The sequence below is a fragment of the Leopardus geoffroyi genome, chromosome A3 (assembly GCF_018350155.1).
Source record: "Leopardus geoffroyi isolate Oge1 chromosome A3, O.geoffroyi_Oge1_pat1.0, whole genome shotgun sequence".
Taxonomy (NCBI): Eukaryota; Metazoa; Chordata; class Mammalia; order Carnivora; family Felidae; genus Leopardus; species Leopardus geoffroyi.
In genome coordinates this window covers 55,621,823-55,647,136 of record NC_059336.1, presented here as the reverse complement: position 1 = coordinate 55,647,136, position 25,314 = coordinate 55,621,823, and the positions used below count along the sequence as shown (strand labels likewise).

General features: G+C 50.4%; 1 long non-coding RNA gene across 3 annotated transcripts in view; it reads right to left on the bottom strand.

The window, feature by feature from the left end:
- Window positions 1-229: 229 nt before the first annotated feature.
- Window positions 230-25,314, bottom strand: part of LOC123580617 — a 107,907-nt gene continuing 82,822 nt past the window's right edge. Inside the window, exons 7-10 of one of the 3 annotated variants that reach the window (XR_006703397.1) lie at window positions 22,604-22,749; window positions 9,651-9,757; window positions 1,767-1,933; window positions 230-694 (exon numbers count right to left, since the gene is read on the bottom strand). This is a non-coding gene — a long non-coding RNA (uncharacterized LOC123580617). Of the gene's footprint in view, window positions 695-1,766; window positions 1,934-3,543; window positions 3,630-9,650; window positions 9,758-22,603; window positions 22,750-25,314 lie in introns of all 3 variants that reach the window. The other 2 variants (XR_006703394.1, XR_006703396.1) reach the window with 2 other exon arrangements.

Here is a 25,314-nt window from a genome sequence, read left to right as displayed (position 1 = left end):
ACGGGGGCGCCTGGGTGGCGCAGTCAGTTAAGCGTCCGACTTCAGCCAGGTCACGATCTCGCGGTCCGGGAGGTCGAGCCCCGCGTCAGGCTCTGGGCTGATGGCTCAGAGCCTGGAGCCTGTTTCCGATTCTGTGTCTCCCTCTCTCTCTGCCCTACCCCGTTCATGCTCTGTCTCTCTCTGTCCCAAAAATAAATAAACATTGAAAAAAAAAAAAAAAAAACAGTCTACAAACGCATGGCGGAAGAGTGAATAAATCCACATTTGCCAGTGTGTGTTTTCTCCTCTGGAGCACAGTTCTTAGGACTTCTAGGATTTGGTAATAAGAAGCACTTTAACCCACCCTCTTGTTGACAAGACTGAGGTTCAGAGACATGAAGTACCCCGCCCCAGTTTACAACACCTTTGGACTCCCATCCCAGGGCTCCTTCCTCATCATACAACATGCCAACAAAGTCTTCTCAATATTCATAACGAGGAAAACTAGTTGTGAGAATCCTGAGACCACATAACCAAGGCTAGAATAACTTGAGTTTCTAAATCAACCATTTGAAAAGCTAACAGGAAGTCAAAGAAGTCGACTGGCCACCAAAAGGTATTGTGGAAAGAAGAGCAAAGTCTTGAGGGTAACGGGTTCACACACAGGCTGTTACTCTTCTGAGGTAGGCTAACCGGAACGTTCCTGGAGAGCATCCTGGAAAGAAAAACTCAGAAAGGTTTCACCTGCTCAGCCCCTCCTTTCTCGACAAGACAAGTGAACGTTGGCATCCCACCCACCTAGAGAGTAGGAGCTCTTGAGAATTCACCATCAGAGACAAGGTCACCGAACACAAGGACAGTGTCCAAAGCTCCTCATTGAGGGGGTCAAGACCAATCTTTCTCTCTCTGAGAGCTATTAGACTCAAGAGACCCTTTTCCACCTTCTAAGGTGAAACCCCAAAAGTCAGATTGGAAAGGAAGTGTTTAGTGAGCCAGAACCTCACCTCTGGCTCTGTCTGGGAGTTAGAAGCAGGTTTCCTTTATAGCACAGTACATCCTCTTGCAGCCCTGCATTAGTTCAGCACCTCCTTCTACCAAAAGGGGTTTTCTAGAAGCTGCACAGCTAGTACACATGAGCAGAATTGCTCGCAAGCCCTTACGCCAACAGTTTGGTTTCCATACTAGACGGAAGGATTGCTGATATTGCCAGCTGTGACTGTGTGGCTGGAGTGTCCCTGTCCCCAGGAATAGCATCAGAGAATAGAGGGCGGAGAGTTAAACTTGGCTTATCACAGGGAGTCACGCACACCGTACGTAGGTTGAGCTGTGCGAGTCCTTTCTCTGTGCTGGAGAAGATAATATGGACAAGGAGTCACATGCTATTTCTGCACAGCAGAATGCGTTTTTCAACCATCTCTGCTACTAATTAACACAGTCATCCTCCACTGAGAGTCACCACCGAGTGAATGAACACTCGCTTTGTGCCGTATCGGGCACCATATCCGGCACTCCAGGAGTTGACTGGGCAAATTCTCTGCTACCTTAATCATCTTCGGGGATGTCTCCCCCTCGAGCCGCTGGTGCCACTAGGCCAATGTGCACAACGGGTTTCGGACTTGAATGGAACGGACACGGAGCGCCCTCCTGGGGTTTTCTCATCTGGTGCGATAGGGGTTGAATCGTGATGCCGGGTGATTACTAATGGAGACAGAGCCTGGATTCTCAGCTGCTGTGCAAGGGGGGATGGCAACAGATGGATTCGGCATCACGTCCTCCTTTGTACTAACCTGCGGGAGCACCGCGTCAGGCAGAACTGTTCCGGAACAGCATACCGATGAGGCCAAGCAGGGTTTTTAGGAAGCGTCCTACCAACGGCTCCTCTCCAATTCTGTCTGTTGGCGTTTCCATTCAGCACCTGCCACCTTCTCACCCGGTCTCTTGGAGATGATGGCCACTTAAGGGAGGGGAAAAAAAAACAAAAAAAAAACAGAAATAATAAGGAATGCAGAAAATCCTTCCTTTCTTCTAATCCTGAAACATCCCCTGATCATCAAAACTTGGGAATCTATTAGACGTCCAGGGATATCTCAGTGGTAGGGCGGAGTGCAGTCCATAGAAAGTCCATATTACCTGTACTGGGGACGTAGCATGCCATGCTATGGTAACAAAGGCCAAAAGAGCAGGAGCTTTTCTCTCTGTTGGTGTTTCTCTCAAGACTCATCACCCGAAAGAAGTTTATATCTGGTGCATGCCAGGTCCAAGGATGGTCAGGAGGGCCCTCATCCACCTACTGTCTCAGGGATCCAGGCTCCTCCCATCTGGCCAGGCTATCGTTTCAACACATGGCTCCCAGGGAAGAGAGAGTATGGAAAACTCTTAACTGGCTCAGACCAAAACTGACACGTCGCTTCACTCAGAACGAGCCCGTTGGGCAGCTGTAGTCCTACGGTCTCCAGCCACTTTCAGGGCAGCCGAGCCTTCCTGTGTGCGCAGGGTTGAAGGGAGACTAGATGTGGAAAGCACCAGGCATCTCTGGTCGCTTCCACCAGTGGCCAAACCCATCCCCTAAGGAGCAGATGTTTTCATGACAATCATCCTCAAAATTGTCAGTGGCCGCCACCTCTGAAGACTACAGCAAGTCCCACTGCTTTGGGGACAGTGAACTCCCCATGATCTGAGGCCCTGTCTTCCAAGCCGCCACGAAGGGCCAAGGCTGTTTCATCACCACCATCCAGGAGCACTGGGTCATCTACTTCTTACCTGAAGATCCGGACTAATTCCTGCTGTGTCAATCTAGCCACCAAAACACCAAGAGTAACAAGAGAAGGAGACTTGAGTTCTCCAGAATCTCTCGTAGCATAAGGAATCAGCTTTTGGTGAGGAACATACTTGAGTCAGGGATTGGATATCAACTCCCAAAGGCCAGGGAATCATGTGTCCCCACAAATAAAACTGAAGTTGTTCCGGAGGCGGGAGAGAGAAGGCAGGAGGAGATGCCAGAGAAGATCCCAACCCAGAATAACATCTGTCTAGAAATCTAGAGAGGAGGACTGGGTGTTGTATGTAAGTGATGAATCACTGAATTCTACTGCGGAAACCAATACTGCACTGTATATTAACCAACTAACATTCAAATTAAAAAAAAAAAAAAAGGGAGAGAGAATAATCTGTTTCTAGAAATCGTTCTAGTCCCTGAAAAATCTACCAAACTCAAGAACAGTCCGTGTAAGAGTGACCTGTGATGAAAAAAAACCCTTGGAATAAGGATTCCAGTCAAGTCTGACCAGATCCCCAAGGGCAGGAGCCCCGCTGACAGCTGGCTCACACAGGGACATGACCTTAACTGTGCTGGAATGTGTGCTGGTGAGGGACTGCAGCTACTCCATAGGGAAGGAAATGCAGGGGAGTAAAGCAATTAACTCGTTTTATAGCGTCCCTGCTAGGGCCTTAGCGTTACATCTCCTGAATACCTACAGCAAAAGTACACCTGCTTTCACCTCTTAGGGAACTTTCCAAACGGCCTTACATTCATTTGGGTATTTAGCGTGGCTTCCCCCACCTCACCTCCACTCCTCGCACGTGCACACTCAGAGCCAGGACCCAGAAAAATGTGCCTCTTCTGCTAGAAGCGACACAGTGCCGGGGTCTACCTGGAAATCAGACAGGATAAAGGAGAAGCCATGTGGCATCACAGTTAGCACCAGGGCTAAGTGGTACAATTGTGCCCGTAGTGGGTATCCTGGCTCTAAGTCCACACTTCCATTAAGAGCCTTTATCTAGCTGGTAGTTAAATGAGCAAAAGATTCTCTAACCGTGAGTGTAAGAGCCAGAGTGGTGTAAGCCTCAGTAAGCGTTGGCTGCTATAATAGCTACTGCCCTCTATGAATACGGACACAGCAGAAAAACACGGTATTATCACGACACCAGCTCAGCTGGGCTGGGGGGTTGCTGGGGGACGGGGCGTTGGGGGGAAGGAACTAGCGCTGGGAACCCTACAAATGACCTGGAGGTCACAGCATAAGAAAGTCCACTTTGTTTTAATGAAAGACTCAATGCTGTTGAGAAACTTGAGGCATCAGCTAAGTGGAAGGGAAGGCAAAAGTCACCTTCCGGAAGCTCTGAAATTACATGATTGGCAGAGACCATGAGTGCCCCCCAGCCCCCATTATGTTCTCCACTTCTTCCATAGCACCTGGTCTTTGCAATGGGACAGAGACAGGTGTGGCCATGAGACTGGCTGGGCAGGGGGATGTAGGTGAAGGTGTTACGTCGGAGCTTCTGGGAAACTTCCATAGGTAACAGCAGGCGTCTGCCCCTTGCCACACCTTCCCCATGCCTCTTTCTTGCTGGCAGGAAAGCAGGCGTGATGGAGCAGCTCTGGAGCAGTTATCTTGGACCAAAAGATGCCCTTGGGAACGGAAGCCCATGCAAGCCCAAGAAAGAAGCAGGAAGAGGTGGCAGCTAGGCCTCGCTGAAGGGTAGCGTGTTAGACAAGCGAAGCGATCGTCACTCCAGAGGAGAGACACAAAGCAGAGGAGGGCAAGGCTAGCAGGACCCTTGACCATCTGCGTGCAGACTTCCGTGCAAAAGAAAAGTAAACTCTATCCTGCCGAAGCTACAGTCACACCGGATCCCATTTTGTGCGCAGTCCAACTTCATCCTCAATGGTGGTGACTTTCGCTACCTGTGCGGCCACTGATGACATTTCCACGTAACCCACCTTGGCCATTCATTCTATTGCTCTTCAAGGGTCAGGGATGTTAGCACTGATGATGCCTTTAATCCTATTTTACCAGTGTTATCATCTCACACCCATCTAAATGCTCTTCAAAGCGAAGCTGGAGTGCCAGTCTGACCATTGTCCATCGTGCCTGGATGTTGTCACAATTTTCACAGACCTCATTAACACAACAACAACAACAACAACAACAACAACAACAATGATGGGAACCATGACAAAGCTTTGCAATTTTGCCGAGAGCTGGCCCGAGGAAGCATGGGAGCCATGGGAGGCTATACGAAAACGATTATTGTTCCAAAAGGGCTTCTGGCCTCCCTCCATACAGAAGTGTCATCCCAATCATGAATTCGGCATCCTCTAGGACTCCCCCAGCGTACAGCCATATTCCTATTGAGTGGTCGCAGAATGTAGGTAGGCAGCACCCAGCCCGCACATTCCGGCGACTTCTCCGCCCCAGACGCCACGTCCTGGAGACACCAGCTGCTGGCCCGGTGAATGGTGATGCAAACTGACGCCCGAAGGGGAGAACGGAAGCGGCAGGAAGCGGCTCCAGCCAGGTGCACCAGACACCCCGGACATCCCACACACCACTGTGCTCCATGACTGATGGGAAGTCACGTGACCAGGTCAAGCCGCCACCCTGCCTCCTTGACTACCACTGCCAGGCATGCAGAGTTTGGTCCTGGGGTCCCAACCCACCCGTTATTCAGTTGGCAGGGATTTTTTTTTAACCCCCTGAGTATTTGCGCTGTTTTGCTCTTGTATTAACATCATTGGGTATTATTCCACTTAATCCTCGTAACAAATTTTGCTACGTAGGCATGGGCAACCCCGTTCTTGGTATCTTGAATCGAGGAAACAAGGCCCTGAGAGTTGCCAACCGCCCCTATGCACCCCAAGACCCGCCATGGAGCAGGAAGATTCCAGCTACCTCTGAGACCCGCCCAGGGTGGGGGTTGAGGGGAACATCCAGGAGCGTGGGCTTTGGGTACTGCCATGAATACAGGGAGGGAAGGGGCTGGAGAAAGGCTTCCCCAGGCTGCACCCTCCACTCTGCCTTCCTCCCACCTAGGTCCCTGCTGACCTCCCCCCCAGGAGCTTGGAGCCTCCCCCCAGCAGGCAGCCACTCAACCCTATGCAAGACAGAGACAGCGGCTTGACGCACCAACCCCCTGTGGGAGCCGGGACATTACTTGAGAACCAAGTGAGGTCTGTCTTCCACGATTTGTCACTTTTTCATTGAAGATGGGAAATGGATGCAATTTTGTTGCTGTTGTTGTTGCTACTGTTCTTTACTGCAGTCCGAGTGCTAACAGGACCCGGCTCTCTATCTCTCTCTCTCTCTCTCTCTGTCTCTTTTGGAGGAAGGGGACATTTGAACTGAAACACGAAGTGTGGAGTTTAGAACTGATGAGTCAAGGGGGTGCCAAAAGGGGAAGTCAAGATTTTAATGTTCTCAAGCACAAGCCTCTCCATCAAGCAGTCCAGTGTGCGCGCGGCTAACGAACGGGCGTACTAGATAGGTCGCTCTCAGATTGATCGGGGGGCTGTATAAACCCTGCGGCAGGAAGGGCGTGGGTGTCCAGGGCATCTTGGCCCTTCTTTTCACACGGCGGAAATGAGCAATGTGCACCAAGCTGCGCGTTCTCTGTTGTGATTTCCCCACTGAAGCGCCGGGGGTTAGGCTGTGATGAAATTAACACAGCAGAGTGACCTGTGATAGGGGTTAACCCGCAGGGGCAGCGGCAGCCAGAAATCCGCATCCTGGCGTCCCGCGCTCGCCGGCAGAAGGGAAGCGTGCAAGGGCGCTGCGAGTCAGCCAAATGATACAGCACTACTATATCTAGACAGTGTTTTCTTTTCTGGAAACTAGAAAGGTCTCAGAGACAGATGGACTTTTGGTTTCCGAAAACTGTAAAACAGGGAGACGAGACACAATATGCACCGAGATTTGATGTCAGTTGTATTTATGCTTTTTTTTTCTTGCCAAAAAAAAAAAAAAAAAAAAAAAGTAGATTCGGTTTTATTATGTGGTGAAGGATGTGCTCTGTTTTGTGTAAAGTCTAGTGATCCTTTTGGTGACAAAATAGAAAAATCGGAACTTTCCTTCTTTTTCTTGAGAGATGATCAGAGCTCGTTTATGAACCGACATTAATTTATCAGGGTTAAGAAAGCAAAATCAGGGGTGGCTCCCTCGGTTAAGCACCTGACTCTTGATGTCGTCTCAGGTCATGATCTCACAGTTCGTGAGTTCAAGCCCCGGGTCGGGTTCCATGCTGGCAGCACAGAGCCTGCTTGGGATTCTCTGTCTCCCTCTCTCTCTCTGCCCCACCTCCAACTTGCCTGTGCACACATGCTCTGTCTGTCTCTCTCTCAAATAAGTAAATAAACTTAAAAAAAAAAACGAAAGAAAGCAAAATCATCAGTTGGATGCTTGCTGTGTGCTGAGTGTTTACATCTTTAGCGTTGCATTTCTTCACAGTGTCCCCTCTAAGGTAGGTTGAATTTGGGACCATTCTGCAGTTGATGAAGGTGAGGTTGGGGAAGATTAAATCATTTTTCCAACATCACACAACTAACAAGTGTTAGAACTGGAATTCAAAAGTCCGGAGAACAGACCCCAGGTTTCCAACTCCGAGAACAGGTGGTTTTGCAGTGCGGTTCTCCCACTACCAGATGTTGGTATGGGTAAGAATTTTGCCTGGGGTAAAGGCAACCCCACAGTAAACTGCCTAACTGTTCTTGAAGGTTGATTCCATGCCAACCATTTTATTCGCACTGTTTGAGAAGGTCAAGATTAAACCCTTAGGGCACCATCTCCCTCACGGTCCACACTCAAGGTGCATTCTCAGTGTCCCTCCATGCATTCCTCTTAACCCCCCTGCCACTTCTGTATCTCTCCACACCCATTGTAGAGGTAAAGAAAGTGAGAGCCAGACAGATGACCTAACCTACCAGGTGTCCCATACAAATAAGCAGGTAAGTGCCAGAGCCAGGGGAGACACCCCAAATTCTCTTGGGTTCTAAAGCCCATGTCCCTCGGTTACTTCTCATAGACTCCATCACCATTTAAAAATAGTGGAGACCTTGAGACGGCGCACTCCAAATCCCTGTATTGACTTATTAAAACCTGGAGCTCCCACAAAGGGGAATTGATCAAGGTCAGGGGGAGGCAGAGAGGGGGAGCCCCACAGGCGAATCCGCCCCCTTTGCCGAATATTCAGGTATATCGCCACAAAGAAGAGGCGCCAATACATGGGTGCCGGGGGCTCAAAAGGAATATGTAGCATTTCATTTCGAAAACTACACAAGGATTCAGGGAAAGAAGATTTGGATAAAAAAGGAATGGACCTTGTACGTGAAATGGGAGCTCAGAAATGCTCACAAGTGACCAGCGTCACTAAATAATTAATCAAGAGCAGGCGGGAGGTGGTTTGAAATGTAAATGGGCCGATGAAGGTGCGATGCTGTCATCCAGGAGAGGGTGATGTGACCAGAATTGTGAACCAGCCTCACCTGCCCCCACTAAGGGCACAGCCACAGAGGAAGAGAGGCTATCAGACCAAACCACCCCAGAACCCCAAACTCCTGACTTTGACCTGCCGTTCACTTTCATGTCCCGCGCCCCAAAGAGATGTTTAAAAAATGATGAAGAGCCAGCTGGGCACGAGGGAGGGGAAGAGAGCCATCTAAAGAAATGTTACCTCACAAGGCTGCAGGCGACATACTTGAGAACAGCTTTCTTTTCCTTGCGTCTTCCGGCTTCTCGGAAAACAACGCACCTTTTGTCTCTCCTTCCCAGCCACCCCGCCCCCCCCCCACTTCCCAAATTCTCTAGAGCTCTTCCTGCAAGTGGTTCGCGTGACTCAAAGACAGACAACAGCTGCAAGCAAAGGAACAAAAAAGATTGACAATGAGGAAGGAGGCAGACAGAGAAACTCCTTTACCTTATCACGCCAGATGAAAAACAAACCAACAAAGTCTGCGGAAGACAGGCTGTCTCTCCTCTAACTAAACACAGATCAAAAGTCTCTGTTCTAGAAAAATGCGACAGCTGGGCGCTGGAGTCACAGCATCTTCGATCGGGAACACGTATCCACGCCTAGCATGGCCCCTGGTACACAGTAGGTACTAAATGTGTGCCAGTTCTCTCTCTCTCTCTCTCTCTCTCTCTCTCTCATCTACTACATTGTTCCAAAAAGGCAAGAGGACCCTGACTCTGTGAACCTCTCTAAGCTTCAGTTTCCTTCCCTGGAAAACGGATACAAACCCAGTGCCCACCTCAGAGGGAGAAAGGCTAGTGCCTGCCTGGTGCTCGCATGAGCTCCTATAGTGCTGGTCGTTTCTTGGTTGGCCTGGGGGGCCCGCCACTACTTCTGGGTGGCAGGAACACCGGGTTCAAGGTCAGGTGGTGGGAGAGACAGCTGACGAGAGGGGCGCAGGCCAGAAGCGTGAATGTTTGGAGCACTGCTGGGCCCCGGAGGGGCTGTTGGGTCTCAGGGAAAGGGGCCAGACATGGAATGCAGCCAGATGGAGGCAAGGCCAGCGAGGTCCTGAGCTAGTCCGGTCCCGGTGGGAATGGAAAGAGAACAGCTCCAGAAGCTGTTAAGGACACAGGGGAATGGAGCTTCCCTGGGTGACCCCAACACCGCCCCCAGTGGCCAGGAGGAGAGCGAGGTGTCAGCATGGGGGTGGGGGCCCGAGTCGACAGCTGGTTCAGGGGCTGAATCCAATGAGCAAGTTCTTAGCAGCCCCGAGGCTGCTGCACCTTGAGATGTCACTGTTACTTTCTGCTTCTCTTCCCAGAAACTGACAGCTGTGTGCCCGCCTCTCCCTGCACTTCCCCGGGCACCTTCCCTTCCCCTCTGCTTCTCCCCCTTCTCTCCACTGCCCTTCACCTTCCTGCTCTCCTTCTCTTTATCATTCTTACCTCCTGTCCTTTGCGGCAAAAGCAGGAGCGATCCCCTCCCCCACAAGAATTCCGCACCCACCGTGGGTCTTCAGGGTTTCCTCTCGCTTCTGCGTTTTGCTGGGGGGCTGTGATCGTAAAGGACAGTGTCAGGAGTGGAAAGGAGGGAAGGCAAGGTCTTGTTTCCTTCCCGAGACTCCCACTGCCCTCCCGGTACCTCTCTTCACCCCCGCCCATCCCGCACCCATTGCTTCCGGCATGGTCCAAGGGGAAGCCAACTCTTTACCTACACAGTCCTGGTTCCTCAACCCATAACGGAAACAAAAATAGAGCAGAGCCAAGCACTGAGGCTTATCCTCTGATACAGCACAAGCTGCTATGGTGCATACATTTTTCCAAATTTAAAAACCTACTTCCTGATGCCTTAAGATTCAGGGATATAATATTACACACACCCTTAAGTTCATGGACACTTTCTTTTCAAGAGTTTATTATTTACGACATGGTTTCCCATAGAAGACTTCTCGTCCGTATTTTCAAAAAGTTTATTGGCGGGGTGCCTGGGTGGCTCAGTCGGGTAAGCACCCAACTCTTGATTTGGGTTCAGGTCATGATCTCAGGGTTCTGGAGATCAATCCCCACATCGAGCTCTGGGCTGACAGCACAGAGCCTGCTTGGGATTCTCTCTCGCCTCTCTCTGACCCTCCCCTGCTCATGCACACGCATTCTCTCTCTCTCTCTCTCTCTCTCTCTCTCTCTCTTTCTCTCTCTCTCTCAAAATAAATAAATTCAAGAAAGAAAAAGTTTATTGGCAAGACTTCTAAAGCTCCACAACTTAAGGATCCACTCTTTTCCTGTAAAATATATGTAAAGAAATGACATCAGCTAGGCAATCCTATTTTTTGAGAAATTGAAAGTTAATTTATATCTCATCTGGGAAATATTTTCCAGAGGGGGGAAAAAATAATCCTAAAGGTAGAAATCTGAGCTTTTGGGGGTATATGTGTGTGTGTGTGTGTTCATTTCTCCAAGAACTGTGGATTTACACACAGAAGATTGTAACCTGCTGTCCCTCACCCCCCATCTAGTAGGTAGCAAGAAGCTCGTGGCTTGGACTTGAGTGAGAAGCATTTAAGCTCAATAGGAAGAAAGGATCCCTGACGATGAGGATTGTTAAGACATCCGTCCTAGGCTTCAGGTGAGGGCAAAAGTAGGAATGAAAATGGGGCCAAGGGTGGAGTCTCCTACGAGTGTTGGCCCTTACAAGATGCCGCGATGGGACGTGTAGACTGAAGGTCTGATCCCTGCCCCGGAGGGGATGATCACCTGCAGAGGTGCTAATATTAAAGCGTCCAGGTCTTTGAGTCTAAATTACAGTTTTTCCCACATACAGGAAATGTGCTACCTCATACAAATAAGCAATGCAGAGGCCAAAGCACCACACAAGCCCATGGTGAGTGACCATGAGTCATGGCAATTGCCTCAGCCCATGCTCTTATTAAGGAAAGGCCACGGCGTCCATTTGAGCAGTGACCCCCAATCAGCCATAGACTCAGGGTCTGTCATGCAGGAAGCCAAGGACCCTGGAGTGTCGTTCACCCTACCCACATCAATGAGCTGCACTTGCCCAACCCCCCGGGTTGAATGCCTCAGTGGCATTTCTTCAAGAAGAAAGCCACGCTCACAGTGAAAACAGTATCTGGCTGTCTCTCGTCATCTTTGACTTGCCTCTGAATTTGACTTGACAATATCAGGCCCGTATAATTAACCTAAGGTTGTCAGAAATGGTAGAAAGTGGCAGGGGTTTGTTCTCCAACAGTACTTTTCAGGATATAATCTTAGAGCGAAGATTGTATCTAGAAGAGGTACTGATGAAGGGGGGGGGGTGGTGAAGAAACCTGCTTCTGCCCTCTTGGGGATGGAACGAAGGAAGAAGCCCGTCCGGATTGCTCCTGGTGACCACCAGGGTCCCCACCCCCGCCCCCCACCCCCCGCCCATTGGTGCCTTCCAACCACACGAAGTCAGGACCCTGAGATGACAAAGAACCTTCTCCCATTGGCAAGAGGCACGGGACACACCTCCAAACTTTGGGTGGAGGGAGCAGCCCTCCCAAAACCTCCTAACCCGTGGACATGGGCAGGTGTCGGTTTCTGGAATCCACGGGCAACCTACCAACTTCTGCAGGAACCGATGGCCACTTGAAGTGACTTTCTTCACCAGTAAGTTCTTTTTGCATGAAGTACAATTCGGAGGCGGGGAGGGACCATGGACAGTCTCCATATATTTGTGAATTACATATATAAATACACACCTATCGAACACTTCTCAGTGTGTACAAATATGCCCAAGCTTCACACGCTCCTTTACCATTGCCCCATTCCTGAAGGACGTGTGGGCTGCTTCGCTGGGGGAGGGGATGGCAGGCCAGAGGACGGGAAACTTGGTTCAAAGGAGCACGAAATGCAGAATCTGAACATTTTTGGGCACTGGGAGCTGGTAAAGAAGGAGCAGAGACAGGAGGACTTGAGAGGAGAATGACCTCTCCCTCAGTCACCAGTGAGGGACAAACAAGTGCGAGAAATAAGCAGTAAAGTCCACCCCCAGAGCAGGGACACAAGACAGAGATCCACGGTGGACTTCTGGTTGCTAGGGAAGTGGAGGAGACACAGCGGACCTGTCCTTTGGGTGAGGATTTAAGAGCATCCCAAGAAGCCTTCCCAGCACGGGGAAGGAAAACCAACAACGTTGTTTCTAGCCGGGATCCCCCCCTCCACTACTTCTCAAACAGCGAAAAGGGAACGAAATCGCTGGACCCTTCCGCGAGGATGCGTGTGGGAAGGAGAGAAGTCTGTGTGTGTGTGTGTCTGCGACTCTTTCCTGGGGCACTGGCTGCAGGCGCGCGCGGCCTCAGGTGTCACAGCGCCGGGGTGAGCCTCTGTCTACAGCTGCCAGGGTCGGCCACAGCTGGAGGGCCAGCTCACCCCGGAATGAGCGCGTGTGCGTTCAATAGGGCTCAACAACCCGAACGCGAGTTTTCGTGCCCGAAATTACTAGATCAAGGGTTGTCTTGCTGAAGCTTGAGGACTGCGTGCCACTCATCCCTGTTTTTTAGAGGAACGATAATCCAGGTGCAAGGCGCGTGGAGAATGCCACTTGAAGGCGAGAAGAGGGCTCATTTGATTAACAAATAGCCCGTGAAGTTAGCACTAGCCTCTCCCTCCCCCCAGGACCTCTTCCTTGAACTTCCCCCCTCCCACCCCGAAGTCTGCTGAAGCGCCCAACGAGAGCGAGCGGAAAACGAAATCATTGCAAATCAAGAAATATGGAAGAGGCGATAGGCTACAATACAATGAGTTCTGTTCTCAGACTCCAAAGGTCACAGCTCAAAAGTCATCTCCAGCCGTGACTAGCCGTGTGACCGGGAACCAGTTATGTAACCTCTCTGAACTCCAGTGGGCCCTGCCTAGACCACAGAGACTCTCAAACGCAGCTGAGCCTTGAACCGTGCCGGGGTGAGGGCCACCAACCCCCAAGCAGTGGAAAATCCATGTGTAAACTCTGACTCCCCCAAACCTTAACTACGAATAGCCTACTGTTGCCAGGAAGCCTTACTGATCATATAACGAGTCGACTGGCACAGATTTTGTGTATTACATGCTGCGTTCTTACAATAATAACGCCTTTTTCTCACTTTCCTGCTTTCTTTATTTGGTATTTCTAGGCTACACGGTTTGTCTGTGAGTTTTTTCAAATTGTTGCGGGTCTCCAGAAGATTTTTAATCCATGTATTTGACAAAAACCCACGTGCCAGGTCAAACCCGTGTTATTCAAGGGTCCACCTGTCCTCCCGCCCTCACAGGCCTTGGCGGTGGGGCTTAGATGAGATGCGGTGCACTTGACCGACAGCCCGGGCCCTGCCCCCGCACAAAGTGCTCCGTGAGTGTTTTTGGCAAAAGCACTGGGGAACATCGGCTAAGGCCACACCAGTCGTTACGGAAATCGTTGGTTTAGGGGCGCCTGGGTGGCTCAGTCAGTTGAGCATCTGACCCTTGATTTCGGCTCAGGTCACAATCTCAAGGTTCATGAGTCAAAGCCCGGTGTAGGGCTCTGAGCTGACAGCACTGAACCTGCTTGGGATTCTCTTTCTCTCTCTCCTTCTCTGCCCCTCCCTGCACCACCCCCCCCCCACCACACACACGTGCATACTCACTCTAAATAAATAAATAAACTTAAAAAAAAAAAAAAGGAAATCGTTGGTTTAGACTGCTAAAGAGTCTGCACCAGTCTGCAGAAGAAAAGGCAATATCCTCATTTCTTCTTTGAGGCCACCCTCTTCGCATTTCCCCAGGAACATGTTTTTTGTGGGAGAACCCGGAGCTGCTCCCCTAAAAACAGCTCCTTGGGGCCTTTGAAGCCAAGGCCCAAGGGAAGCGCTAGCAGAAGGCAGAACAGCTGTGGTTTCAAAGCGGGAGGATGAGCCCCTTGTTTTCCAATCACAACCTGCCTGGAATTTCTCTAGCCAGAGATCCAACCCGGCGGGCCACGGGTGGCGAGAAGGATTGGAGCACCAAACTCCTCTCCCGGCCGGAAGCGCAGAGAGGACGGGGACCCCGTCTCTGCCTGGATCACCGTGGGGTCCTGGACTGAGCCCGCCCGCCAGGAGGAGGCGCTCCTTGGGGTGCTGATGAATGTGTGAACGTGTGAACGTGGTGACGCCTGCAAGCCCCGAAGCAGGTGCGTTGGGGGGGCGGCGGGGGGGGGGGTGGAAGGGGGTACATGGAGCCTGAGGGTGCGGCTGTGCCCAAACAGACCTGCAGTCTGAATGCCTGGAGAAGCACCTGCTTCTCAGCTCTGGTCCCCTGACTCAGTTCAGCCCCAAACCACACAGCGTTCCTCCTCGGCTCCACGGATGGCAGCGTGCTCTCACCCTCCGGAGCCTCGCCCCGATCTGGGCACACAGCTCGGGAACAAGCTGGAAATACGTGAACAGGCACACGGGCTCCCCCCCCCCCCCCCCCGCAGTGACTTTCTGGACTGGGGGTAAGCCGAGTGCCTTCCGCCCACTCGGGCACCGCCAGGGGGCAGTTTCTGCTCTGGATGAAAGGGTGGCTCTCCTCCCCACACCCTTTCCACTCAGTTCCTCCCTGCTGTACTCTTGTTCTTTTTTTTTAATTTTTATGTATTTATTATTTTTTAGATGTTTTTATTTATTTATGAGAGAGAGAGAGACAGCGTGAGTGGGGAGGGGCAGAGAAAGGGCAGAGGAGCCACAGCGGGCTCTGTGCTGACAGCAGAGAACCCAAAGCGGGGCTCGAACTCATGAACCCAGAGATCACGACCTGAGCCGAAGTCAGACACTTAACCGACTGAGCCACCCAGGCGCCCCTAAGTTTTCTTTATTTTTTAAGGAATCTGTACACCCAACATGGACTCAAACTCATAACCCCAAGAGATCAAGAGTGGCCTGCTCTACCGACTGAGCCAGCCAGGCACCCCCTCCCTGCTGTATTCTTAACCTCGGTCGGTGTCGTGAACCCCAACTCCATCACCAAAATCCCCCCATGTCCCCCTTGCTGTCTCTCTCTCTCTCTCTCCATTTCTTTCTCTGTCTCACTCTCCCCACCTCTCTCCCTGTGTTTCTCTATCTCTCGGACTCTGTCTCTGTCCCTGTACCTGTCTCTTTCTTGGCCCCCCTCCCTTACCACCCCCCATTTTCCCATCTCCTTTCCTCTCTCCTTCTTTCTGTCTCTCTCTGTCTCCCCCTCTGTTTCTCTATCTCTCTATATCTCTCTGTATATCTCTGGATATCTCTCTGGATATCTCTCTGGATATCTCTCTGGATATCTCTGTATATCTCTCCTTCTTTCTCTGTCTCCCCCTGTTTCTCTATCTCTCTATATCTCTCTGTATATCTCTGTATATCTCTCTGTATATGTCTCTGTCTCTGTCTCTCTCATCCCTCCCACCCCCGACCGCCTCCTCCCATCTCTTCCTCTCTGTCTCATTCCTCTGTCCCTCCTATTTTACTTTCCAAGTATGTCCCCAGTCGGGTCCTTTCCTCCCCCCACCCCACCAGGAGGGGCCCTCACAAAGCCTCTCCACCCTCCATACTGATCTTTGGGGCACAGCTCAACACCCTCCACCCTTCCCTTTCCTAACCCATGCACCAAAATGTCTCCAAAGTGTTCCTCACGAAACACACTGCTAAGAGCATCTTCCCCGAAGTCACCCAAAGGGACCCCCACTCCTCTCCAAGCCCGGCTCCCACACCCCCAGCCCCACAGTGCTACCACCATTGAGCACTCCCTACCGCCAGGGTCCTGCAAAGCTCTCTCCATACAACTCCCCACTGAAGCCTCATCACGTCTCGGAGGCAGGAGGCTTTGCTTCTCTGTCTTGTGAGTGAGGAAGCCAAGGTTTGGGGATATCCATCGGGCGTAGGTAGCTAGGAAGCAGCCGAGCAGGACTCTCAGCCCAATGGGCCGACCCCAGCGGCCCTGCCCTCCCCACCTGCCTTCAGCAATCGGGGTCACACAGAAGGCTTAGTCCCTCCCAGCCCCACCCCCAGGGCCAAGGGGAAAGGGTTTCCCACCCGCTTCAAGTATCCTCATAACCGAAGCCTGAATTAGTCGGGAGCTTCCTTGTGAGTTGCTGCCCTTCTCACGGGAGTGGATACCCTGCAGATCAAGAGTTGGCACTCACAGAGGCTTAACTGAAATCAGGTAATGGGCACATCGGTGAGGGAGCGGGTGAACGAACACCATGCTCTCAGGGGGTCATATTTCTCCGTCTCCCCTATAACAGAACTCAATTTCTTTGCCGGGCCATGTTAGACGTTTTGGAAGGAACCACGCTGCTTATAGAATAAACAGCAGAAAGAGTGTACATTCCCATCGCTGAAGGATAGAGTCGCCATTACAATAAAAGCGTCGGTGTGTTTCTTACCATTGTTCTTGGCCATCGTTGTTTACTGTGGGAGGTCCCCCTGCCTGAATTTTAAGCAGATGGGCCTGGGCTCCATTCACAATTTCCCTGATTTAGGAAGAATCACTTTCACAGACGGGGACGGTGGCACCTGCCAACCGCCAGAGCCCAACAGCAGCTTTGGTCGTGGTGCAACTGGATGTGGTTTTTCTTCACCGGCGACGTCTCCACAGGCTGCCTGTGCTGTTGGTCCCGATGACAACGGGGCCGAGGATGAGGCCGGGGCTCACCCTTCTTGGGGCGGCGGGGCGGGGGGGGACACTGAGATTCCTGGGCATCGTACCAACTCAGCCATATGTCACCACAGAAAGTAACTGCTTTTTCCATATATGATCATAACTAATGTTGCAAAGCCTGTTTTGCCTGGATCCTTTTACAGGACCTATGTAAAATATGCTGTGAGCTTTCACTCCAGATTTCCTCCTTAGGATGAATGGCTCTGCACACACACGGGAACAAGTTCTTACTCTGTTCATCAGGAGTGATAATTATTCCATAGGCTAATTCCCCAAGTGTTAGTTATATGGGGTGAAGTTCTGGCTCGTAAACAGGAGCTGATGGAAACGGGGATCCTAATGGCCAAATACATCCTAATGTTGTTCTCCTTTTAATTCTTTCATTTTTTTTTCTGCCTTTACCTTTTAGAAAATGTTAATGTATTCCTGATGAATTCAGTGTGAAAAAAAATATGTTTATCAGCTCGGGTTTAAAATTTTTATTCATAATAAGAATATAGTAGCACCGCCAACCCTTTCCAGAGTCAATCCTGGAAACTTTGCCAGCTTTCCGGGGCATCCTCAACAAGATGACCGCACAGAAGAGTTACAAGTCAGGACTGCGGATGCCAGAGTGAGACGCAAGTGTATCTTAATCAGGTATCGGCGCTTTGTTCTTGCCAGGCGTGGTGTCTAGGAAAGCGGGCTCTGGTGGCAGATAACCCTGCAAGATGTCATTTGGTAATTGCATAAGTCGTGCCTTTAGCCAGGGCCAAATGGATGATAAGGTTGTCACTGTTAACAGGTGCTCGCTGTTTGGAGCAGACCAGACTTCCTCTTGCGAAACCAGGCTAGTGAATTTCTTGATCACATCTCCCCGCCTATCAGTGGCAGTGAGGGACGGTGAGCCCCGTGGCCCTTCCCTGCTCCGTACCTGGATATCCATCAGGCCCTGGGTTTCCTCCGAGGGCCAAGTTCCACTCGGATGTCCCCCTCCCACACGGGCCGGCTGGCACTGTAATGTACACGGAGCCCACCTTAGCAGCGGAACCGCTCTCGCCATCAACGACTGCATGCAGAACCCTGCGGCTTCCGGGGACGTATCCAGCGCCACAGCTGGGTTCTTTAGTTTGTTGTGAAAAGAATTCCAGTATGACACAGCTCCTCTCAGCACAAAGAAGTGCTGGCACACCAGGAAAAAAAAAAAAAAAAAAGGAAAGAAAAAAAAATAATAATGCCCCTGAAGGCAACACGGCCCTGGTCTGCTCCTCTCCACGGTAAACAGACCGTGCGGGGAACCACGGGGCCCAGAACGCAGGTCCTGGCCACAGGGGCGCCTCGCACGCCTCCCGGGCGTCTGGAGCAAACAGTGCCACTCGCTCTGTGGTCAGATCGGGGACAGCCAGTCCTCCCGTTGTTTGATTTCTAAACTTGCCTCCACCTCCCGGAGGCCTCTGAGAGCTCAGGGCTTGCAAATCAACACAACATTTAATTAACTGCACATTAAAGTTTCCATCTTTCAAGGAAGGGAATTAGGGACAGTACACTTTCTGAAGCATTCATTAATGAAAATATAAATTCTAAAGCCTCCCCGAGTTCCGGGTGGTCCCCCTCCCACTCCCCCGACCCTAGGTGGTTGCCCTCCCTAATTCTCAGGGCTGGGGTCGGGCCGGTCCCTCCACATAAGCTGCCGGTGTCTGGGGTCGCCTTCCAGGGGGGCATTGTTAACCCTCTGAGATCCAGCCTTGGTTCCGCCACACCCCAGAGGCCTCTGAATTACCCCCAAGAGTTCTCAGGAAACACTCAAAACTGTCTCCATTGATACCGAATGGTGAGCGCTTTCTCATTAAAATGAAAGGTGCAGAGAAGCACCGTTAAGAGATGCCTGGATGATATGATTAAATATTGTCTGCCGCCCACGGAATGGGTGTAAGTTATGGGCACCCCCTGAGGATGACAGAGACACCTGGACCACCCCAGAGGAGGGACAGGGGAGACAGCGATGGAAGTACAATGAGACAAACCAGAAGGTATCTAGGGCAAGTCCCCTTGAACAGGCTGGACCCTCCATGACACCAAAAGTACCTGATGATTCAGGCTGAGGCCACAGACACGCACACGCGCACACACACGCTGACCGGAGGCCAAAATCCACCGTGAGCGCAAAGCGCATCGGTCGGGAGCCAGGGGATGCCGGTCGCGTTCCTACCACAAACCCACTCTGCTCCGCTCCCGCTCCTCAGCCTAAGACCTTACACCACTGCCAAGATCACCGGCAGCGCTTTCTATCAGAGTTCATTGCCGTGTCTCTGTAAAAAGGGACGGTCTTGCGAGGCCTCGTTTTGTTACTTCTCTGGGTCTGTGTCTCCTCCCGATATCGCGAAGCCTTTGAGAAAAAGGAGTGGATCGTATTTAGTTTCATACTACACGTTCTGCGCATTTACTTAGTCATGCTCATCTGTCATTTCCAAGACGTGCCAGCGACGGGGCGTCACGATCTAGATGCCGGCCTTGCCCTCCTCGAGGAGGCAGACAAACAGCTAAACAGGTACGCGGACTAATTATAAATTCTAATCCGCGTTGGGCAGGGGAAACAACGAGGGCCTAAGGTAGGAAATGATGGAGAAGTGCAACGTCGAACTGGGTGTTTAAGGACGGCTTCTGCGGAGGGGACGTTCAAGGTGAGTCACAGAAGGAAGGGAAGGAGTTACTCTGTAGCCAGCGGTCGCTTGCACGCCGCAGACACGCAACCAGAGAGTCCGGATTTCTTGATCACTGTTTATCCACTGGATCCAAAACATTCAAATTAGGAAGAAAACCTGGTCGAAATATACTTGTGCAGAGGCAAAGCAACCAGGCAGTGAGTTCTCCACTCTCCCGGAGGAGGCAGGGCGTGGTGTGGCCCACGGGCTCCTGTTCCCTCGCGGGCTCATCCAAGCCAGCGAAGCACACTCCGGGCTCGTCCCTTGCTCATCCTCTGCCTCTACGTCTTATTTCAGATCTCGGGTCCGTACCGGGACAGCAACCAATCCACCAGAGAATTCTAGGTTCGCACCCACAGTTCCTGTACACCCGGCACTTCTCTCTGGTCTTTGGATTTGCTCACTGATGTGGCCTCATGCAGAAGACGGCATCTCAGTGCCTTGGGTTCCGGTCCTTGAAGTCTCCCGTGGCATCATCCCCTATCACAAGATGGCGAGGGAGGCGCCTGTAGTCATCAGAGCCCACAGCCGGTGCGGCAGGCTCTGGGTCACCGAAGTGAGTCACATCTTGTGATGGAAGAGTGATCTGGACCCCCCCCCCCCAGACAGCCCAGCCTCTTGGCCCTCGCCGTGCCTGTCACCGAGCCCCCGCTCTTCTTTCCCTGCGTTATGGCTGTGAGGCTGGGACACATTCTCTTGCCCCCTCTAGGCTCTGTCCAAAGGAAAACTTATCGAGCGAGGCAGATTCTCCTGACTGGACCGTGACTGATACGCTCATCCCAGGGATAAGTGCTTTCTCTGATTATTTAATCAATAATTACCGCCCACGGGCCCAGGGACCTGTGAGGTACACCTAGTGGGGGGAGGAGACGAGGCAAAAACATCTGTATCTCTGTGGCCTGATGGGCACCAACAACATCTGGCTGCAAGATGTGCCTCCCCACTCCTTGAATCTGTCTGATGCTACTGACTGCCTTCCTCCGTTCTTTCCTCTCTCCTGCCTTTCACCATCCGGGGGGGGGGGGGGGGTGCCAACCCTGCATTACACCATTAGGGCCACACATATGATGATAAATCCAGTCCTTACTCTCAAAATCCCAGTCTAGTGGAGATCTGTGGGCAGACAGTGCCACGGCAGGGACAGGGTGGTCGCTGCAATGATCAAAAGAGAGGAGGGAGCTTAGTAAACACCAGGAAAGTTTAGGAGATGCTACGTCAAGAAGCACATTACTGAGTGTGGAGTCGTTTTGCGGGTCCCGTGTGCTGGCGAAATGGCTTCCGATGAGTGAGCCAAAGTCAAGGAAGGCCCTCACCTCCATTCTGAGAGTCTAATCAGCAGGTTTGCGTTACAGGCCCAGAATCCACTTGTCTTCTCTAATAGGGTATGTAGTAGGCACCCAATTATTTCATTCTGCTAGCATCTCTTCAAGAATCAGGGAACTACCGTGCCCCATTAAAACCATCAGCAGGGATCAGCCACTCCAATGGGAATGCCCTCCAGGGCATTCGGACCCAGGAGTAATACAACGGAACCCCAGTGGTTGGCCAAATGCTTTCTGCTGCAAAATTTTGATGGCTGGTGCTTCTTTAGCCTGGCCCAAGATTTAATTTGTGTTGCGACAGAACACTTTCATTTGTCACCGACAAAAGGCAATATTTCCAATATTCCTTGAGAATAGGCTTCAAAGGTTTCAGCTCTTTTTTAAAAAAGCTTTTCAGCTTTATTTTGACGTGGCAGAAAAGTTTTGCATGCATCCTCGCATCCACTGTTGTGACAGCTGCATTTAATGAGTGCAAAATGATCAGAAAAACATCCTTTGCTGTGGGTTGCCAGTTGGTGACAGGGGAGAGGTGATGCTGTAATCAGAGCAGTGAAGTCACGCACACATCTGCTGAGGCAGAATCTCTGCCTGTCTGGTCTATACCAGGCAGCTCAGTGCATGGTCTCGAAGCCAAATGAGACCTGCACACCAATATCCAACGGACCCCCTTCTTCAAACAGCAGGGCAAGACTCACTTGGGTCACATCCGGCCACTGTTGCTGGAGGTTCATTCACATCTCTTTCTGAATCTTCCATATTGTTATCTTTCTGAGAGGTCTTTCTGGCTAATCTAACATATTTTTAATTAACAAACTCATGGGGGGGGGGGGGGCTGGCAGGGAAAGGCAAACTTTAAATAATTCACGTGTGAAGGCCCAAATCAGACAAGGAAGGTCTTCCCTTAAATACGGAGAGATATAGTAGATTAAACTATTGTTCGGCATATGTTCCTTTCCCTGCCCCCACCCCACACACACACACATGCACACGCACGCACACACTGACCTCCATGGGAAGAATTTACTTTATCGCACCGACGTGGAGCTTGACAGTGGGACTTCCTTTGGCCAATGAAAGGTGGGCAGACACGACCATAAGCCAGTTTGGAGTCTAGGTGGCAAGGCACTGCCATGTTTACGCTCACTCCCCTGAGAGCTTCCCCTTCTACCTTGAAAAGATCAGGAGCCGGATAATTTCCGGATGACCCTTACAGAAGGAGAGTCCGGTGAGACAGAACTGAATTGGACCTGAAGCATGGAACAATCGTCGCGACTGGCCCGTGCACCTGCAGAGCACAGCGGAGGGGAGCTGCCTACCCGAACCCAGCCTAGTCCAGCCAAGCCACAGATGACCCACAGCCCTGGAAGCGTGGGCAAAAATGGCGGTTGACGGAAGTCGCCGAGATTTGGAGCTGTTTGTTATTCAACATCATTGTGTTGTTTCATAAGCTTTTCAGAGAGATCACCAACAATGTATGCCTGATTGTGTGGGAGAAAAAATATTCCAGCTGTGCTAGATGCCTATAGCTCCACTGACATGGTGTAAGGGAAAGCAGATGGAGCAGATACTCAAGCCAATCAATCCTATTTATGCAAGGCACGATGAATGACAACGCCACGCTTAACTGCATTTTTCACCTTTTGGTTTCATGTTGGTTTCAGTAAGGTTTCCAAAGCGTATCTTTGGCCCCAACATTCTTTCTCGCTTGTTACCTTCTCACACCTTACAGGGGCAAATTAAAATGACCTACCTGTGTCTGTCTCTTCACCTGGAGTCCCGGTTTCATTTCCACACAGCCCCATTTCCAATCTTCTCTCTTTTCTCCATCGTGGAAAGACAGCAAAAATAAACCGTCACAGGGAACCCTTATGACAATCTACTCTTGAGGGGAGAATCCTGTGGGTGTCCAAAAGCTTACTGTAAGTTATATTTGCTTAATTTATGCTTCTACTGACAAATAATTAGGGCAGCAATTAATTTGAAAATGCAAATGTGCAATGGGTCTCACTGTTTTCTTTTGTTTTGTTTTAAAGAGTCTTTGTCCTCAGTTCTACCTTGTGTTAGGGTCTTAATGGATTTAGTTTAGCAAAGGAATGAAATTATTTTTTCTAATGCTTTATTTACCTGATTGAATCGGACTTTTTATCAAATATTGACTATAAATGTTTGCTCAAGATCATATGCCATACAATTTAATAGAAATAAAAACCTGTGGTACAGACCATCATTTTTTACGTGTCTCGCGTGTAATCTACCTGAATGCCTACCGCAGGGGAGGCCCTCACTAAATAAATATCTGGGGGGTGTTGTAAGAAGAAAAAGTGATATTTTGGAACCACGAAGAGGAGGACACGGGACCCCAAAGGAGAGATGCCTTTCTCAGCGTACAATATGGTAGGAAGGTGGATTGCTCAGAAATGTATCGAGGAGGAAGCAAGGATGGAAACAGGGGCTTTCCAAGAGAAGATAGGCAGGAGGTTGCCCAAAGGGCAAAGTTAGGAGTACACGGCAGGTGTCAACGAGTCACGGAGGAAGAAGCGATCTGGACAGCTTGGGGAACGCCAAGATTTCCCGGGAACATGGGATCCCCTGGGAAGTGGCAGGGACTGGGGCGAGACAGGAAGGGAGGCCCCAAGCAGATGTCATCTTACGCCCAGATGAGGAACCTTCAGCTTTCTCTGCAATCAGTGTTGATTGCTGATTGATTGAAACTTTTAGGTGCCAAATTACTAATTAGTGTGAGTCGTCCACCCTGGGCAGAAAGCTGAGCCCTCTTTGATGACAAATCTGTAAGGCTTCTGCACTGTTATGCGACGTGGCTCAAGGATGCAGCCAAGACCTAATCAACTAACTCAAAAAGAGTAGTTGGTCACTAACCACACAAAGCAGATGTAGCTACATTTTTCTTCCATTATCTAAATGTTTAAAGGGAAATCAGCACTTTGGTCTGAATCACCTAGTAATCCCACAATGCTTTTGGTACACATTCAAGGTAAACTTAAAAATGAATATCTTTTTTTAAGAAAATGTTATATTTATTTCTGAGAGAGAGAGAGAGAGAGAGAGAGAGAGAGAGAGAAAGCATGAGGAGGGGAAGGACACAGAGAGAGGGAGACACAGAATCCAAAGCAGGCTCCAGGCTCTGAGCTGTCAGCACAGAGCCCGATGCGGGGCTCAAACCCATGGACAGTGAGATCATGGCCTGAGCTGAAGTCAGACGCTCAACCGACGGAGCCACCCAGGTGCCCCCAAAATAAATATCTTCAAGACTAAACCTTATTCATGTAAAAAGTCTATCTTACAACAAAGTTAAAGTTGTTTGCCTCTCTTTTTACCCATATAAGAAAATATTTCATGCACCAAAAACTAGTGAAAGACTATCACACAGGCTGGTTTTCTGAATTGCTTTCTTTTGTTTCATGGACTTTTCTGTTTTATTAGGGGAAAACCCATTAAACGGAGCCCGTATGCAGGCACAATCACTTGCCTTCTGCCTGCGTAGGTTGAGGTCATCAGTAAGTGGTAGCAGGCCACTTCTAATCTAATTGTGAATTCCTGTCATGTATACAGACTTCAGCCCAGGGATGACAAGGATTTTTGAACTTAAAAAAAAAAAAAAAAAAAAAAAAAAAGGAGGAATCACAATAAATATTTCATTGTCTAGTCAACCCAATTTGCTAAGCCTGATTATCTCGTTCAGCCTCCCGAGATTGCTACAGGAAGCTCCCCAGATGTTCTCCTTCTAGCCAAAATTACCACTGTGTGTCAAAAAGGTGGCCCCACATCTGCATTCTGGAAGCCCAGCTGTCAGGGAAAGGGAGAGGAGAGAGAAGGTCGCACCCACTGTGGGAGATGCCTGGACGTCACTTGCCACCCTGCCAGGCCACTTAACCGGTTCCTGAATTGGGTTAATTGACCAATGATTGATCAAGCCTTTTTTCTCAGGCTTATACTCTGTTCCAAATTGCGATGGTCAGAGAACACGTGGACAGAGAGTTCCTGAAGCAGCAGGGAGCTAATTACCCCCACTTCCCTAAGTCAACAGAAATTCTGAAAGGACGGTGCTGAGTGAACAAAAATTGGGCAAGAGCCTGACGAGCTCTTGGGGGGTCCTTTCTGTGGGCCAAGACTCTCCCCTTTCTCTTTCTGAGCAACACAGCCCAGTGGTTTTCAGTAACAAGGGGACCCAACATACTTGTGTTATTTGTTGTCAAAATAATCTTTTAAATCCATATTATGATAATTCTTCAGATACTGGCACTTGTAGTAGGACAAAATTAGGACTTTACTTTGTCCTTTTCCCTACCACTGTTAAACCCCATCCGTTTCTTGGAGGTGATCACCGTGGCTGTACCCACACAAAATCTGTTCCCAGCAAAGAGCTTGGATGTACCAGGAAATAAGACAGAACCTAACACCCTTACAAGAGATTATCCCGCCGCAGACCAGCCCCTGGGAGTT